This window comes from Lithobates pipiens, unplaced genomic scaffold, assembly GCF_037356315.1.
Source record: "Lithobates pipiens isolate NorthernLeopardFrog02 unplaced genomic scaffold, aLitPip1_a1.2 Scaffold_8, whole genome shotgun sequence".
Classification (NCBI taxonomy): Eukaryota; Metazoa; Chordata; class Amphibia; order Anura; family Ranidae; genus Lithobates; species Lithobates pipiens.
In genome coordinates, this window is record NW_027507903.1 from 579,857,196 (window position 1) to 579,874,223 (window position 17,028).

Genomic DNA, 17,028 nt, shown 5'->3' on the forward strand with positions numbered 1-17,028 from the left:
TGCTAGTTCTGCTGTTGGGAACATCAAAATGCAATGCTACTTTCCTTACCAAAATCTTTTCTTTGCTGGCCAAAATGCTGCAAAGTATCATTTGCCAATGAGTAAGAATAGATAGAGTGACGTCATAGAAGAAAGGCTCAGTTCACACATATGTGACGCGGGAACCAGCGGGATTCCTGTGCGGGTACCCGCATTGCATGTCTCTGGCAGGCAGTTCACACTAAGTTAATGACACCCCCAAATTGGTTCGCAGATTGCAGTGCGAACTGTGAACTATTGAGGGAATCGGATCGCTTAGGTGTGAGCACCCATGCGATCCGATTCCAAAAAAAAGAGTCCTGCACCATTTTAGTCCGAATGTGATGTGAATTCAGTCATACAATCTGTATGGATGAATTTGCATCGCACAGACATTACATGTGATCTGCACAGCAATGCCATATTCACAGTGTTATGCATATTTAAGTTTCTGTATATTTGAAGCGGAGTTCCACCCAAAAATGGAACCTCCACTTTAAGTGAAGGTGAGCCCCTGACACGTCACATTTAGCATGTCATTTTTTTTGGGTGGGGGGGGTGGTGGATACGCTATTTTTAGAGGCACCCAGGTCCCGCTTCCTCCTGGGGCTCCGCGGCGCCAGAAGCAAGTTCTCCTCTCCCCCCTCTCTCTCTGCAATCATCGGGGACACGTCGCAGGTCCAGGTGATTGCACGGCCAGTCACAGTCGCAGCATGGCTCGTGCATGCGCAGTAGTTGCCCGGCTGTGAGGCCACAGCCGTGTGCGCACAGTAACAATGCCGATGCCACAGAGGGGAGGGGGAAAAGAGCGGGGCTTCGTACGTCCACATCACTGGACCGTGGAACAGGTGAGTGTCTGATTATTAAAAGTCAGCAGCTACACTTTTTATAGCTGCTGACTTTTATATGGTTTCCACAACCAATTTGCATACCTCCAAACTTTTTGAGATGGGAATGAGGGACACCTATTAGCAAAAGTACATGCCCTCTTAAAGGAGAATTATACCAAAAAAAGATTTGTTAAACCCACAAGTCCTTTTTTTAACCACTACTATTCCTTTATACTGGCTTTCCAAATTAACACAAGTAGCAATTTAGAAATTAGATGAAAGGTTTGGCACTGTGAAACACTTTTTGAAAGATAAATATTGCATTTTATATACAGCAATATAGATCAGACCAAAATGAGGGACAAAGGGACTTTGTTTTAACCAGTTGCCGACCGCCGCACGCCGATGTACGTCGGTAGAATGGCACGGGCAGGCATAAGGACATACATGTACGTCCCTTGCCTCCCGCGGGTCGGGGGCCCGATCGGGCCCCCGCCCGGTGCCTGCGGCGGTCGGTTTTCGTCCGGGAGCGATCCGGGACGAGGGGGCGGCCATTCATTCATGGCCACCCCCTCGCGATCGCTCCCGACGAATAGAAATCCCCGGTGACATCACTTCCTCTCCTGTAATGTAAACACAGGAGAGGAAGTGATGTATTCTCTCCTCCGTGTCGGTATTTTTCGTTCCGACACGGAGGAGAGCGGATCGGTGAGTTGCACCAACACTCTACACACACAGTAGAACATGCCAGGCACACTCACACCCCCCCTTTACCCCCCGATCACCCCCCTAATTACCCCTGCCCCCCAGTCACAGTGACACCAATGTCATTTTTTTTTTTTTTTTTTTGCATTGGTGTCATTTGTGACTGTAATAACTGTTAGGGCAGTTAGAGTTAGCCCCCTTTAGTTCTAATGTACCCCCCTAACCCCCCCAATAAAGGTTTAACCCCGTGATCACCCCCCGTCGCCAGTGTCACTAAGGCTGGGTTCACATTGCAGCGGTTTATGAGAACGAATGTGATTCGCACCGCACTGCAGTGCAAATCACATCCGATCTCTGTGCGATTCGAGTTCAGCCATTCGCCGCACCCGCCGCACCCGCCACACCCGCCGCACCCGCCGCAAATTCGCACGGGACCCTTTTTTTGGCCCGCAGCAGAATCGGATCGCATGGGTGTTCACACCATGCGATCCGAGTTTGCAGATCGCACTGCGATATGCGAACTGATCTGGGGGTGTCAGTAACATTTCACTGACACTCCCAGCAGTTCGCATAGGGCAGTGTGAACTGCCGCTGGGAGGCATGCGATGCGGGAACCCGCCGCGGATTCGCGGCGTTTCCGCATCGCTCCAGTGTGAACCCAGCCTAATAAGCGATCATTTTTCTGATCGCCGTATTAGTGTCACAGGTGACGCTAGTTAGGCAGGTAGGTATTTAGGTTCGCCGCAGCTTTTTATAGCGCCAGGGACCCCCATATACTACCGCTTAAAGCCCCCTGATTGCCCCCTAGTTAACCCTTTCACCAGTGATCACCATATAACTGTTACAGGTGACGCTGGTTGGTTAGTTATTTTTTTATAGTTTCAGGGCACCCGCCATTTATTACCTAATAAAGGTTTAACCCCCTGATCACCCGGCGGGTGTCATTTGTGACTAATAACTGTTAGGGCAGTTAGGGTTAGCCCCCTTTAGTTCTAAGGTACCCCCCTAACCCCCCCAATAAAGGTTTAACCCCGTGATCACCCCCCGTCGCCAGTGTCACTAAGGCTGGGTTCACATTGCAGCGGTTTATGAGAACGGATGTGATTCGCACCGCACTGCAGTGCAAATCACATCCGATCTCTGTGCGATTCGAGTTCAGCCATTCGCCGCACCCGCCGCAAATTCGCACGGGACCCTTTTTTTGGCCCGCAGCAGAATCGGATCGCATGGGTGTTCACACCATGCGATCCGAGTTTGCAGATCGCACTGCGATATGCGAACTGATCTGGGGGTGTCGGTAACATTTCACTGACACTCCCAGCAGTTCGCATAGGGCAGTGTGAACTGCCGCCGGGAGGCATGCGATGCGGGAACCCGCCGCGCATTCGTGGCGTTCCCGCATCGCTCCAGTGTGAACCCAGCCTAATAAGCGATCGTTTTTCTGATCGCTGTATTAGTGTCACAGGTGACGCTAGTTAGGCAGGTAGGTATTTAGGTTCGCTGCAGCTTTTTATAGCGCCAGGGACCCCCATATACTACCGCATAAAGCCCCCTAATTGCCCCCTAGTTAACCCTTTCACCAGTGATCACCATATAACTGTTACAGGTGACGCTGGTTGGTTAGTTATTTTTTTATAGTTTCAGGGCACCCGCCATTTATTACCTAGTCTCACTAGTGTACCCCTAAATTTAGGGGTGTCTACTTTCCAAAATGGGGTCATTTGGGGGGGGGTTTGTGCCATCTTGGCATTTTATGGCCTTCAAAACTGTAACGCCCTTAGAAAGCCTGAAGGCGGTGCTTGGTTTTCGGGGCCCCGTGCGCGGCTAGGCTCCCAAAAAGTCCCACATATGTGGTATCCCCGTACTCAGGAGAAGCAGCAGAATTTATTTTGGGGTGTCATTTCACATATGCCCATGGCATGCGTGAGCAATATATCATTTAGTGACAACTTTGTGAAAAAAAAAAAAAAAGTTTGTAATTTTCCCGCAACTTGTGGCAAAATATAAAATATTCCATGGACTCAACATGCCACTCAGCAAATAGCTTGGGGTGTCTACTTTCTAAAATGGGGTCATTTGTGGGGGTTTTGTGCCATCTTGGCATTTTATGGCCTTCAAAACTGTAATAGGTAGTGAGAAGTGAACTCAAAAATTTACGCCCTTAGAAAGCCTGAAGGCGGTGCTTGGTTTTCGGGGCCCCGTACGCGGCTAGGCTCCCAAAAAGTCCCACATATGTGGTATCCCCGTACTCAGGAGAAGCAGCAGAATTTATTTTGGGGTGTCATTTCACATATGCCCATGGCATGCATGAGCAATATATCATTTAGTGACAACTTTGTTAAAAAAAAAAAAAAAAAAAAAAAGTTTGTAATTTTCCCGCAACTTGTGGCAAAATATAAAATATTCCATGAACTCAACATGCCTCTCAGCAAATAGCTTGGGGTGTCTACTTTCTAAAATGGGGTCATTTGTGGGGGTTTTGTGCCATCTTGGCATTTTATGGCCTTCAAAACTGTAATAGGTAGTGAGAAGTGAACTCAAAAATTTACGCCCTTAGAAAGCCTGAAGGCGGTGCTTGGTTTTCGGGGCCCCGTACGCGGCTAGGCTCCCAAAAAGTCCCACATATGTGGTATCCCCATACTCAGGAGAAGCAGCAGAATTTATTTTGGGGTGTCATTTCACATACGCCCATAGCATGTGTGAGCAATATATCATTTAGTGACAACTTTGTGTAAAAAAAAAAAAAAAATTTTTTTTTTGTCATTATTCAATCGCTTGAGGCAAAAAAATAAAATATTCAATGGGCTCAACATGCCTCTTATCAATTTCCTTAGGGGGTCTACTTTCCAAAATGTGGTCATTTGGGGGGGTTTTGTACTGCCCTGCCATTTTAGCACCTCAAGAAATGAGATAGGCAGTCGTAAACTAAAAGCTGCGTAAATTCCAGAAAACGTACCTTAGTTTGTAGATGTGACAACTTTTGCGCAAACCAATAAATATACAATTATTGACTTTTTTTTTACCAAAGACATGTGGCTGAATACATTTTGGCCTAAATGTATGACTAAAATTGAGTTTATTGGATTTTTCTAATAACAAAAAGTAGAAAATATCATTTTTTTTCAAAATTTGCGGTCTTTTTACGTTTATATCGCAAAAAATAAAAATCGCAGAGGCAATCAAATACCATCAAAAGAAAGCTCTATTTGTGGGAAGAAAAGGACGCAAATTTTGTTTGGGTACAACATTGCATGACCGCGCAATTACCAGTTAAAGCAGCGCAGTGCCAAAGTGTAAAAAGACCTCTGGTCATTTACCAGCAAAATGGTCCGGTCTGAAAGTGGTTAAATTAGGGACAGTCCTTCGAAATCAGGGACAGTTGAGAGCCATGAATTTACATGACAGGAGATTGACTGGCTCGCAAAGAAGACAGTTCACCCCTCGACCGCAGAGCGAATTGCACAGGGGTCCTGTGCATTTTGGCTTGATTTGTCCCTGAAATGGAGAACAGGGACGCACCGGACCCCTGCTGTCAGCCGCATCGGTACTAGGTGTGAACCCAGCCTAAAAGTAGTATTAAACCTTCTGCATTTTTTTTTAGCTTAACACATTGAGCACAATAAGATAAACATCTCTCAGTAAACCATTTGTTAAAATTCTTACAGCAGCACATGTGGTTTAGACCTTTTAGACCCCTTTCACACTGGGGCTGTGCCGCGATAGCTGCGCTTTACTTTTGTTTTAGCGGCACTTTTCGGCCACTAGAGGGAGGCACTTTTAACCCCCGCTGCAGCTGAATAAAGGGTTAAAAGCACCCATGTTGCGGCGCTGTGAATTGCTTTGCTTCGGCAGTGCTGCCCATTCATTTCAAGGAGCAGGGCGTTTTGGGAGCGCTGTATACACTGCTCCCATACCGCCCCAAAGATGCTGCTTGCAGGACTTTTCAGAACGTCCCACAAGCACACCGCCCCAGTGTGAAAGCACTCTGGCTTTCACACTGGGGAGGCATGGGAGGTGTTTTTCCAGGCACTTTACACGCGCTATTATTAGCACTAAAACGTCTGAAAAACTCCTTCAGTGTGAAAGGGGTCTCAATGCTGCGGGCTCCTGCTTTCTAAGTGCTGCTTCTCTGAACCTCTGATCTTTACAGGAAACTGTTAAAGTGTACCCCTTCATCACGTGATCTGTGACGCAACAGGTTGGGAGGAGCCGGGTGACGTCGAGACCAGAAGTTTCCATTTTATGTGAAGCTGATTACTGCAAATTGAAATGTAAGTTTGCTGCTATTTAACCACTTGCCGAATAGCCGCCATCATTATACTGCGGCAGGTTGGCACGTTTCCGTGAACCGTCGTAGCTGTACGTTGGCACTTTAAGCCGGGATAGCAGGCACGCTCACATGCCCGCTGCACTTCAGGGGTGCCGATGATCATGGATGCAGTCGTGATGACCGCCGGCCACATGCAAATGTGAGCACAAGAGCAAGAACAGAGACATATGTGTGTAAGAACACAAGTCCCTGTTCTGTGAGGAGAGGAGACAGATCGTGTGTTCCTACTAGCTAGGAACAACGATCTGTCATCTCCTCTAGTCAGTCCAACCCCCCTACAGTTAGAACACACATGGGGGAACACAGTTAACCCCTTGATTGCCCTCTAGTGTTAACCCCTTCCCTGACAGTGACATTTACACAGTAATCAGTGCATTTTTATAGCACTGATAGCTCTATAATTGTCAGTGGTTTCAAAAATGGGTAAAAAGTGTCCGATGTGTCCTCCATAATGTCGCAGTCCCCATAAAAGTCGCTGATCGCCACCATTGCTAGTAACAAAAAAAAATAATAATAATAAAAATGCCATAAATCTTTTCCTTATTTTGTAGACGCTATAACTTTTGCACAGAAAAAATTGTGGATCATTGCCAGATCAAGAGCCTCTAAGAGAAATAACTTCTGTTTTTTTTTAATATTTGTAATTCTCAATGCCCTCAATAGCCTTTAATGCATGGTGCTCCTGGATATTGATATAACCAAAGTTTACATAAACACAGGCAAAAATGTGATCTTTACCTATAGTCATGGGTTTGATCAATTCAATTAAATCTTTTTTGAGTAAGCAGTTGCAGAAAACAATCCAAATATTCCCCCAGTCTAGAGTCAACTCCACTGACTATGGATCTTCCTGGGGGTCTAAATGGATTCTTATGCATTTTGGGTAACTAGTAAAGAAGAGAAGGACAAGAGGATGCAGGGGAGATAAAAGGCAAAAGAAAAAGAGAAACATAATGGAAGGAATTTAAAATTTTGAGCAATGTTATATTTTCAGAAGATGAGCTCAAAGTTTTAGAATTAGGTCTTAAATATGTGTTAGACAGGAACTTTAAACAAATGTTTTTATTGATTTCCAAATATGTATAAGAAAAATTAATATTAAAAAGTTTTATGCAACTAGTAGTTCACCAGTGGATCAATCTAGTGAGGAGTATCAGCATAGTTCCTTAAAGAACAATTCTATTTTCAATTCCAAAACTACCAATAACCACTTTGTGGGAGTATTTAAGTCTTTGGTTGAGCAAGATTTGGACCAATTGAACAATCGTCCAAGTAGACGAAAGAAAGGTTTAGAAAGAGGTGGGTCCTGGGGCATAGTTATCAGATCAGCTGACATAAGGGGGGGGGGGGGGGTCTTGTTATTAAAATAAAGCTGACTATTTGGAAGAGTTGAATAGATTCGTTGGAAACAGTGAGACATATGAAAAGTTAAAGGGGAATCCGACTAATAAATTTTGAGTCAAATTGAAGAGGCTAATTAAAGGAGCACAGACGGATGGTATTTAAAAAAAAGAAAGAAGCAAGATATCTTATTCAAAATGAACCTAAAGTTCTGGTCATTTACCAGTTACCCAAAATGCATAAGAATCCACTTAGACCCCCAGGATTCCAGGAAGATCGCAGGAATCGTTCTGTAGTTTTCTGGAGAAGATGGGGAACAACTCCTATCGTATCTCTTTCTCAGAAACCTATCATCCCCATATGGTGCATTTTCTAGATATCACTATATATATATATATATATATATATATATATATATACAAAATGGAATACGATTTACTAAGAGTTTCTTCAAGGACGTAGAGAGAAATGTCTAGATCCCTTTAAGTAATTGCCACCATCCTTGGCTGGATGGCATCCCTAAAAGCCAGATATTAAGAGAAAGAAGGAATTGCAACAAAAAAAGATAATGACAATTGATTTTGGAATGATTTCACGAAAAGGGGTGCAATCTAAAAGAGCTAAAGAGAACTAAAGAAGCCACTGGCGAGATTTGTTTCAAAAGAAAGCTAAAAAGAAGAAAGATTGTGGTGTGGCTTCTTTGACTGGATATAACCGACAATATATATATATATATATATCCTTCCAAGAAATGATTTACCCTTTTAGATCAAATGTTTTTTTTTCAGTTTTGGTAAATGTGTGATGTGTAAAACCTCCAAACATAAGAAAAGGAAAACTACTCACTTCAGCTCTTTTTCTGAGGGTAGGACTTTTGAAATCAAAAAATGTATCATATATGGGACATCACATGTAACTTACCTCTTGTCTTGTCTCTGTGGTCTACAATACATGGGCAGGACCACAAGAAAATTAGGGGTAAGGCTTAGGGAGCATGTCTTCCGTAGGGTATAAATAGATTGTAATGGAACCAGAGGTGATGTCCTTGATGACACCCTGGAGGAGGGGTGAAACGCGGTGACATACTTAGTGTTCGTGCTAACCAGTGACGCAAACTTCCGTCTCCGAGGAATGCACGCCATTTAGCGGCGAACTCAGATGTTTCTTTACTGATGCCTGTTTTTGACAAGTATCCTGTAAGTTGCGCAATGAATGTGCTTGATAATTGATGGTAAACATTATTTCACTATGAGTTCTTTCTCTGTTTCCCCATCTATGGAGTGTGGTATATCCTTCCTGTCATAAAATGTATTCCTGCAAGATTTTGCTGAGGAACCATTCAGCATAGCCCCAAATCATTTGATCAATGCTTTTTTGATCCCAGACTGCGAAGCTGAGGATCCCATAACTCTGGTGATTGAGGACACCAAAGGGGGAGCCACTTCACCTATTCAAAGTTTTGGAGCACCGTTGAACCTTTTACTGAAGCACTTGAGCACTTTTGGATTTTGTATATATTTGTTTTTTCTTCATTTGGATGCATTAGGCACTGTTTATTAGGATGTTTATTGGCTGGTATAGGCTGCTAGCGCTGTTTATATATTTTAGATTGCTTTAAGGTTGTAGCACCTTTGTACAGCAGCTGCAGTCAGCTTATTATATTTTTTTGTTTATTCATATTTCACCACTTGAGTCAACCCTCCAGCGCGAGTTTCTGAATTAGATACATGATAAACCTGGTCAGCTAACAGAGGGGAAGTCAGGATCAGGCAGGATCAACCACCATGTTATAGCTTGTGTCTTAAAGGGGCAGGAGCGTGATTTTTTTTTTTGAGGGGTAACAACCACTTTAAATAGGGGAGGGCTGGGTCCTGAGTGAGAGCTTGCATATGGAATGCTGAGAAGTGGCTGCTGCATCATGTAGTTCCCCAAAATACTGGAGTTTGGAGGAATCTGCTGGCTTTGGAGCACACTAGTTATGTGCTACACTTATTAAGGTATGCCTGGACAGTTAGTCAGTTAGTCAGTTAGGGTTGGAATTGCACGCCACCTGTATGAATATGAACAGGCAACAGTTTAAAAAGTCCAGGTCCGCTGATGAACGACATGTGTTCTACGAAAGGCAGAAGTTGCGCCAAGATGTCCTTTGATGCCCTGGAGGTGAGGCGAAATGCTTTGACGCACTTCCAGTTTCACTAACCATTGACGCAACTTCTGCCTTCCGTGGAATGCACACCATTCAGCAGCAGACCCAGACTTTTTACACGGATGCCTGTTCATATAGCTACCTTGTAAGTGGTGCCCTAATTGCGCAATTAATGCCGTTTAAGCGTTATTTCACTATTAGTTCTTTCTCTGTCTCCCTTCTCTCTGAGCATTGTCGATCCACTCTGCTATATCTGCAAGAACATCTTTATGGAGAGGCTTCTGAGAATCAGTTCCCCATACACCATATAGATCACAACATTTTTGACCCCAGACTGCAAAGCTGAGGGTCCATAGATTTTGGTAAGTGGGGTCACAAGAGGGAAGTGTGGCACACAACACCTGCAACCATTTTTGGAGCACTTATGCACTTTAATTTTGGAGCCACCCAGCACTTTAAAATAGACTGTGTTATTCATTCATTTGTATACATCAAACGTTTTAACTATCACTGAGGGTGTTTATGTTTTCATGTTATTAATTGTTTTATGTGGGTTTTGTATACATCCTGCAAGTGCTGTTTCTATATTTCAGTTTTTGAGGTTTAAGCACCTTTGTGACAGCTGCTGTAGATTTTATCTAATCATTGATACACTTTTTTCAGCACCTTTTCACCTTAGCGTGAGTTTTTATAGTTTATTAATCTGTATGAATATGGTCACAAGAGAGTTTTCGGTAAAGTCTTTCAAAGCTAGGAGTTGGTTCCCCAAAGAATCCAGGACCGACCCGCAGTACAGAGACCCCATACACTTAGCGGCATGGTACAAAGGAGCACGCATGAGCAGGGCTGGTGAAAGGATTTTTGTCTACTTAGGCTAAGGTGCATTTTGCCCTCCACCGTCTGCCTACCACCCTCCTCCCCTCCATAACACCGTGTGTAATGAGCCCCCTGAAGGGATTGTGCATTCCCCGCTTACCCTCATTGACTATGGGCAGCTGGCATGTGTGGCAAACAAAATCTTCCATGCTGCGCCCGGTAGGAGAGATGGTGCAGTGTTAAGCATTGGAAGACAGGTATTTTAAACATTGGAGTCCCAAAGCCATTTTTTTATTTTTTTTATATGTTTTAAAAATTATTTTAGGCCTGAAGATTAATTAAAACCCTCAGAAAACATCATGTTCTGAAAGCGGACATCTTGGAGAATAACATGGTAGTTCTAATCTTTTTGTGTTTATGAACAGTTTATGAAACTTAAAATTTCAGTAAAAAAAAATACACTAAAGTTAATTTTTGGGCACATAAATGCAATTTATTATCCCATTTTCTGGTGAAATATAAAAGATGAGGCCATGCCAAGTAAATACTCTAGATACCCAGCATGTCAAACCTTAAAATTGTGTGCGCCCATGAAACAGCAAAAAACTTCAGTATTCTATATTTTTTCATAGGCAATGCTTTAAAAGCCCCTACAGGTCATCAGTTTAGAGTTTTGCATGAGCTTTGCTGCTTATATTATTGCCCTCACTCCAATGTGCATGGTGAGTACCATATTGCTTTTATATTTTTGTGAAAATTATCAACCTTAAATTGTTTTGTCCTCCAAAGCTACGAGGGATGTGGTTTAGCAAATGAGGCCAAGCCGGTGTAAGGATTTTTGTATATACAGGGATAAGGTGTGTTTTGCTGCCCCCTCCCAACCATCCTCCTGTGCCACCCCCTCTCCACAAAACAAATGTGTAATGGGGTACGGGGTTTTACATTCACCAATTTTCCTCGCTGGCTAAGGGCAGCTGGCAGGTGAGGCAAACCAAAATTAGTAGAGAGGGTGCAGCGTTAAGGAAGGGGAGACAGGTATTTTTAAAAATCGGAATCACTAGCTGCCATTACACATGGGGGTTTTAATTTTGAGCAGAACCAAAAAAAAATTCAGGAGCTACTTTTGGGTGGCAAGCTTCACTTGATATAGAAAAATGGGGTTTCCTCGCGCTATCAAAGTGAAAAATATCTGAATGGGAGCTCAACTGGGAGCCATTATTGCAATACAGCACTCTTAAGGACATCATCCCTGGTTACCACACTCAGGAGGACTCATCATTAGAAATATCTGAGTGGCATTTCTTACCCGTTTAGAGGTAAGCGCATAGAGAGCACTGAGTGGAGCACACCAAGAGTACACAGTGGATGTCACCTGAAGAGTTTGCCTGTCACATTGCTGCACACCAGCACTTTTTGCACTAATTTGCACATTTACTGTTTATAGATGGACTTTTATGGGTATCACTACTCAATATAAATAGGACTGTATTGGTACACCTACACACTTAAAGGCGTACACACTGGATCATTTGATACTCAGAACTTTATGATAATCTTGCACCTTTTTGCACTATTTAGTGTTCATTCAATTATTATTTAATGTTTAGCATCTGATGATGATTTGCATGATTTTGCACTATTTGTTTTAATTATTTGCACAGCAGCAGCTATTTTATTCACTTTATGAATTTATGGTAATGTGTTGTGCATTTTTTGAAAATAATTTATTTGCGTAGTTTGCATAGTAGAAGTTTGCACAGCAGCTAAATAATCGCATGTACAGCAAATAATTTATTTGTGTAGTTTGCACAGCAGCATTTTGCACAGCAGCTAAATTATTGCATGCACAGCAAATGATTTATTTGCATAGTTTGCACAGTAGCAGTTTGCACAGCAGCTAAATAATCACATTCACAGCAAATAATTTATTTGCGTAGTTTGCACAGTAGTAGTTTGCACAGCAGCTAAATACTTACATGCACAGCAAATAATTTGTTTGCATAGTTTGCACAGTAGCATTTTGCACAGCAGCTAAATAATCGCATGCACAGCGAATAATTTATTTATGTAGTTTGCACAGTAGCAGTTTTGCAAAGCAGCTAAATAATTGCATGCACAGCAGCAATTTGCATTAGGATTCACCAATAGTATTATCATTATTGATTTATTGCACTTTATCTATGAAGTATTATACATATCAAACAATTATTTTCTATCTTTGTAGTAATATTTGGTATATAGTTTGCGCTGATCACCTTTTTTATTTAAGCTTCACATGATATTAAAGGAGGGGAAGATGGCACAAAAAATCCGCTGAGTGTCCAATGTGAATTAAAAAAGCACAAGGGGGATAAAAAATGCATAAAAGTATATCAAATAAATCCAATCATTAAATAAGTTCAAGAGAGGTCACATGAGTAGGTCACTTGGGAGTAGAAGCAAAAATTCTGCAATGGTAAGAAAAAAGAGAGACCAGATGCACCAAACTAAGTGCAGTAACTAAAATCACTATTTGATGAAAATCTTTTAAAAGACAAAGCCAAATGGCTACTCACAAACGTCGAGTGAATACAGTAATGTAAAGTATAATTTAAGTGGCAGGTGCTTCAGCGGTCTGGGTTGCTCTCCTATACTGAGAACTGGTTAGATGTAGTACACCAGGTTTGCCTGTAGGATGCCTGGTGGAACCTCTGAGTTAAAGAGGAAGTAAACCCTTCCAAACAACTTGGACCTACAGGTAAGCCTAGATTAAGGCTTACCTGTAGGTCCAAGCAATATCTCCTAAACCTATATGGTTTAGGAGATATTTGCCCGAAAATGGGCACCGCTGTCTACGGCGCATGCGCCGTAGACAGCGGCGCGCAGGCGCACTAAATGCGGCAAATCCATGAATGGATTTGCCAAATTTGTCGACTCCCGTGCGCATGCGCGGGAGTGACGTCATCGCGGCTTCGCCGAGTGGCAGCGGCGGAGCTGCGAGACGCGACTCCCGTGCGCATGCGCGGGAGTGACGTCATCGCGGCTTCGCCGCTCTGATTCGTCGGAGCTGCGAGACGCCACCAGCAACATGGATGCGGCGGACTACAGGGATCAGCGGCGACTTCGCTGGCTCCTGTGTCAGGTAAGTGACACATAATGAGCTACTATGCGATGCATAGTAGTCCATTATGCTTTACCTTTGCAGGGAAAAAAAGAGAAAGTAAACCCATCAGGGTTTACTTCCTCTTTAAGGTGAACCTTGTGTACCACATCTAACCAGTTCTCAGCATTGGAGAGCAACATGTGAGTAGCCAGCTGGCTTTGTCTTTTAACAAATTTTCATTAAATAGTGATTTTAGTTACTGCACTTAGTTTGGCGCACCTGGTCTCTCTTTTTTTCTTAAGCTTCACATAATGCGGTTTGCTGAGATTACAGTGCAATTTATCACGTGACAATTGTGGCAGAACAGCATTGTATTTTTGGGTGCCATTAAAATGAATGGCATTTGATATACACATTGTGTGATTTGTCGTTTTGCCAGAGAATTATAAAATCGTGGGTAGAATTACCGCAATTCTGCCTGTGATTTCAAAATGCTCTGGTAAAATGTCAAATCGCACATTGCCTACTTAATTTAAAACGCCCTGGTGTAAATGCAGCCTTAAGCAAACAAAATCTGTTTACCCATCTATATATCTTACTAATAGAAATTTCCATTGCTGGGTCTCGAGGACAAATGAAGAACACAATAGAAATTATTAACCAAAAATCAACATGCTGGAATCTTTCTGCAAATGTCCAAGTCAGGGAAAGATATTATGTGTATTTCAATATTTTATAAAAATATAAAACAGTTAATACTTTTGGGACACTTTTGAAAATACTATAAAAGGTTAAATACCTGTTAAATTTATGTATATACAGTATCTCACAAAAGTGAGTAAACTCCTCACATTTTTGTAAATATTTTATTATATATTTTCATGTGACAACACTGAAGAAATTACACTTTGCTACAATGTAAAGTAATGTGTGTACAGCTTGTATAACTGTGTACATTTTCTGTCTCTTTCAAAACACAGCCATTAATGTCTAAACTGCTGGCAGCAAAAGTGAGTACACCTCTAAGTGAAAATGTCCACATTGAGCCCAATTAGCCATTTTGCAGCTCCAGTTTTTATTTTTATTTTTTTAATTGTTGGCTGAGTTGATGGCGGAGGCAGTGGTGGATTTAGCCAGGTTTACCTCCCGCATCATGGCCCACTCGGTCATGACTAGGTGGGCTCTTTGGGTAAAACACTGCTCTGCAGATTCTGCCTCAAAACAGGCTTTATGATCCAGCCCCTTCTCAGGGAGCACTCTTTTTGGTAAAATGCTAGAAGAGGCAATTCGCCGGGTGACTGGAGGGAACTCTGTTCTTTTCTTCCCCAGGATTAGAAGCATCATCCGCAGTCGTTTTGGATGAATAGAAGACCCGGAGATCAGTTCAAGGTGGCCAGTAGGGATGAGCTTCGTGTTCGAGTCGAACATACATTCGACTCGAACATCGGCTGTTCGTCCGTTTGGCGAAGTCCGAACATTTTGGTCCGTTCGCACCAAATTCGTGTGGCGCTCACGGCCCACAATGCACTGCGATGGCGCAGTGCATTGCTGGCTCATGATTGGCCAAGCATGCACTGTGACCCCGCATGCTTGGCCAATCACAGCGCAAGCAGCGAGGAGAGCCATGATTGGCCACAGGCAGGATGCCTGTGGCCAATCATAGCTCAGGCTGTGTAGTGCATGCCCCACACTATATAAGGCCGCCAGCGCGGTGGCCTTGTGTAGTGTGTTGGCGTCTGAAGCAGTGGGTGTTCTGTGTACCTTCAAAACAGTACACACCGATCATTTTCGGCCGATTTTCGATCTTGCTGTTGTGTAGTGGTTGTTGTCTGCGTGCCCTGACCGCAGTATACACCGCTATATTCACCTCACCTATATAGCTAGTGATCTATCATTTATAATAGAGCTTGCAGTCAGTAGTGTTAGGAGCTTGTGCGTGCTGTCTGCGTGCTCTGTACCCAGTACATACCGCTATATCCACCTACATAGCTGTTCTCTATGTGAGCCCACTTGCCATCTGAGTTATTGGAAGTTGTGTGTGCCTCCAGCACAGCACAGTATACATCTGTATATGCCCCTTTATCTCTGGTGTTCTATAATAAAGGCATCTGCAGGAGTTAGTGGGTGTTCTGTGTACCTTCAACACAGTACACACCGATCGTTTTCGGACGATTTTCGATCTTGCTGTTGTGTAGTGGTTGTTGTCTGCGTGCCCTGACCGCAGTATACACCGCTATATTCACCTCACCTATATAGCTAGTGATCTATCATTTATAATAGAGCTTGCAGTCAGTAGTGTTAGGAGCTTGTGCGTGCTGTCTGTGTGCTCTGTACCCAGTACATACCGCTATATCCACCTACATAGCTGTTCTCTATTTGAGCCCACTTGCCATCTGAGTTATTGGAAGTTGTGTGTGCCTCCAGCACAGCACAGTATACATCTGTATATGCCCCTTTATCTCTGGTGTTCTATAATAAAGGCATCTTCAGGAGTTAGTGGGTGTTCTGTGTACCTTCAACACAGTACACACCGATCGTTTTCGGCCGATTTTCGATCTTGCTGTTGTGTAGTGGTTGTTGTCTGCGTGCCCTGACCGCAGTATACACCGCTATATTCACCTCACCTATATAGCTAGTGATCTATCATTTATAATAGAGCTTGCAGTCAGTAGTGTTAGGAGCTTGTGCATGCTGTCTGCGTGCTCTGTACCCAGTACATACCGCTATATCCACCTACATAGCTGTTCTCTATTTGAGCCCACTTGCCATCTGAGTTATTGGAAGTTGTGTGTGCCTCCAGCACAGCACAGTATACATCTGTATATGCCCCTTTATCTCTGGTGTTCTATAATAAAGGCATCTGCAGGAGTTAGTGGGTGTTCTGTGTACCTTCAACACAGTACACACCGATCGTTTTCGGCCGATTTTCGATCTTGCTGTTGTGTAGTGGTTGTTGTCTGCGTGCCCTGACCGCAGTATACACCGCTATATTCAACTCACCTATATAGCTAGTGTATTGCTCCGTCGAAATTTAGCTGTTCCGAATTTCCGCCAGCCAAAAATTGATAGCAGGTTCTCAATTTTCCCAATGTAATAACTTTCTATTGGTTATTCCGATCGTGTGTATGCAATTCCGACATGCCAAAAATCACGCTTGCTCAGATTCAACTACGAGACAGAAGGTGTTGGCTACTGGCTATTGAAATTCCTTTTTCTAGTCACGTTGTATGTGTTGTACGTTGCAGGTTGCAGTGTCGTGGCACCAGCACCAGTGCCTAAAGCCCAATTTTTCTGCCCCTGTTTAACAGGGGCGTTTAATTACAATTTTTGATGCAATGCTTTGCAGCAGGGCTAATTCCTGCAATCAAACAAGAGTATATGGCAGAGGTTGCAGTGTGGTGGCACCAGCACCAGTGCCTAAGGCCCAATTTTTCTGCCCCTGTTTAACAGGGGCGTTTAATTAAAATTTTTGATGCAATGCTTTGCAGCAGGGCTAATTCCTGCAATAAAACTAGAGTATATGGAAGAGGTTGCAGTGTGGTGGCACCAGCACCAGTGCCTAAGGCCAAATTTTTCTGCCCCTGTTTAACAGGGACATGTAATTACAATTCTTGATATGATATTTCACAGGAGGGCCCCTTCCTGTGCCCACCCAGAGTAACGGTGAGGACTTATAGTGTTGTGGCACCAGCACCACAACCACCAAATGTCAATTTTTCTACCACTGTTCAACAATGGCATGTAATTACAATTCTTGATA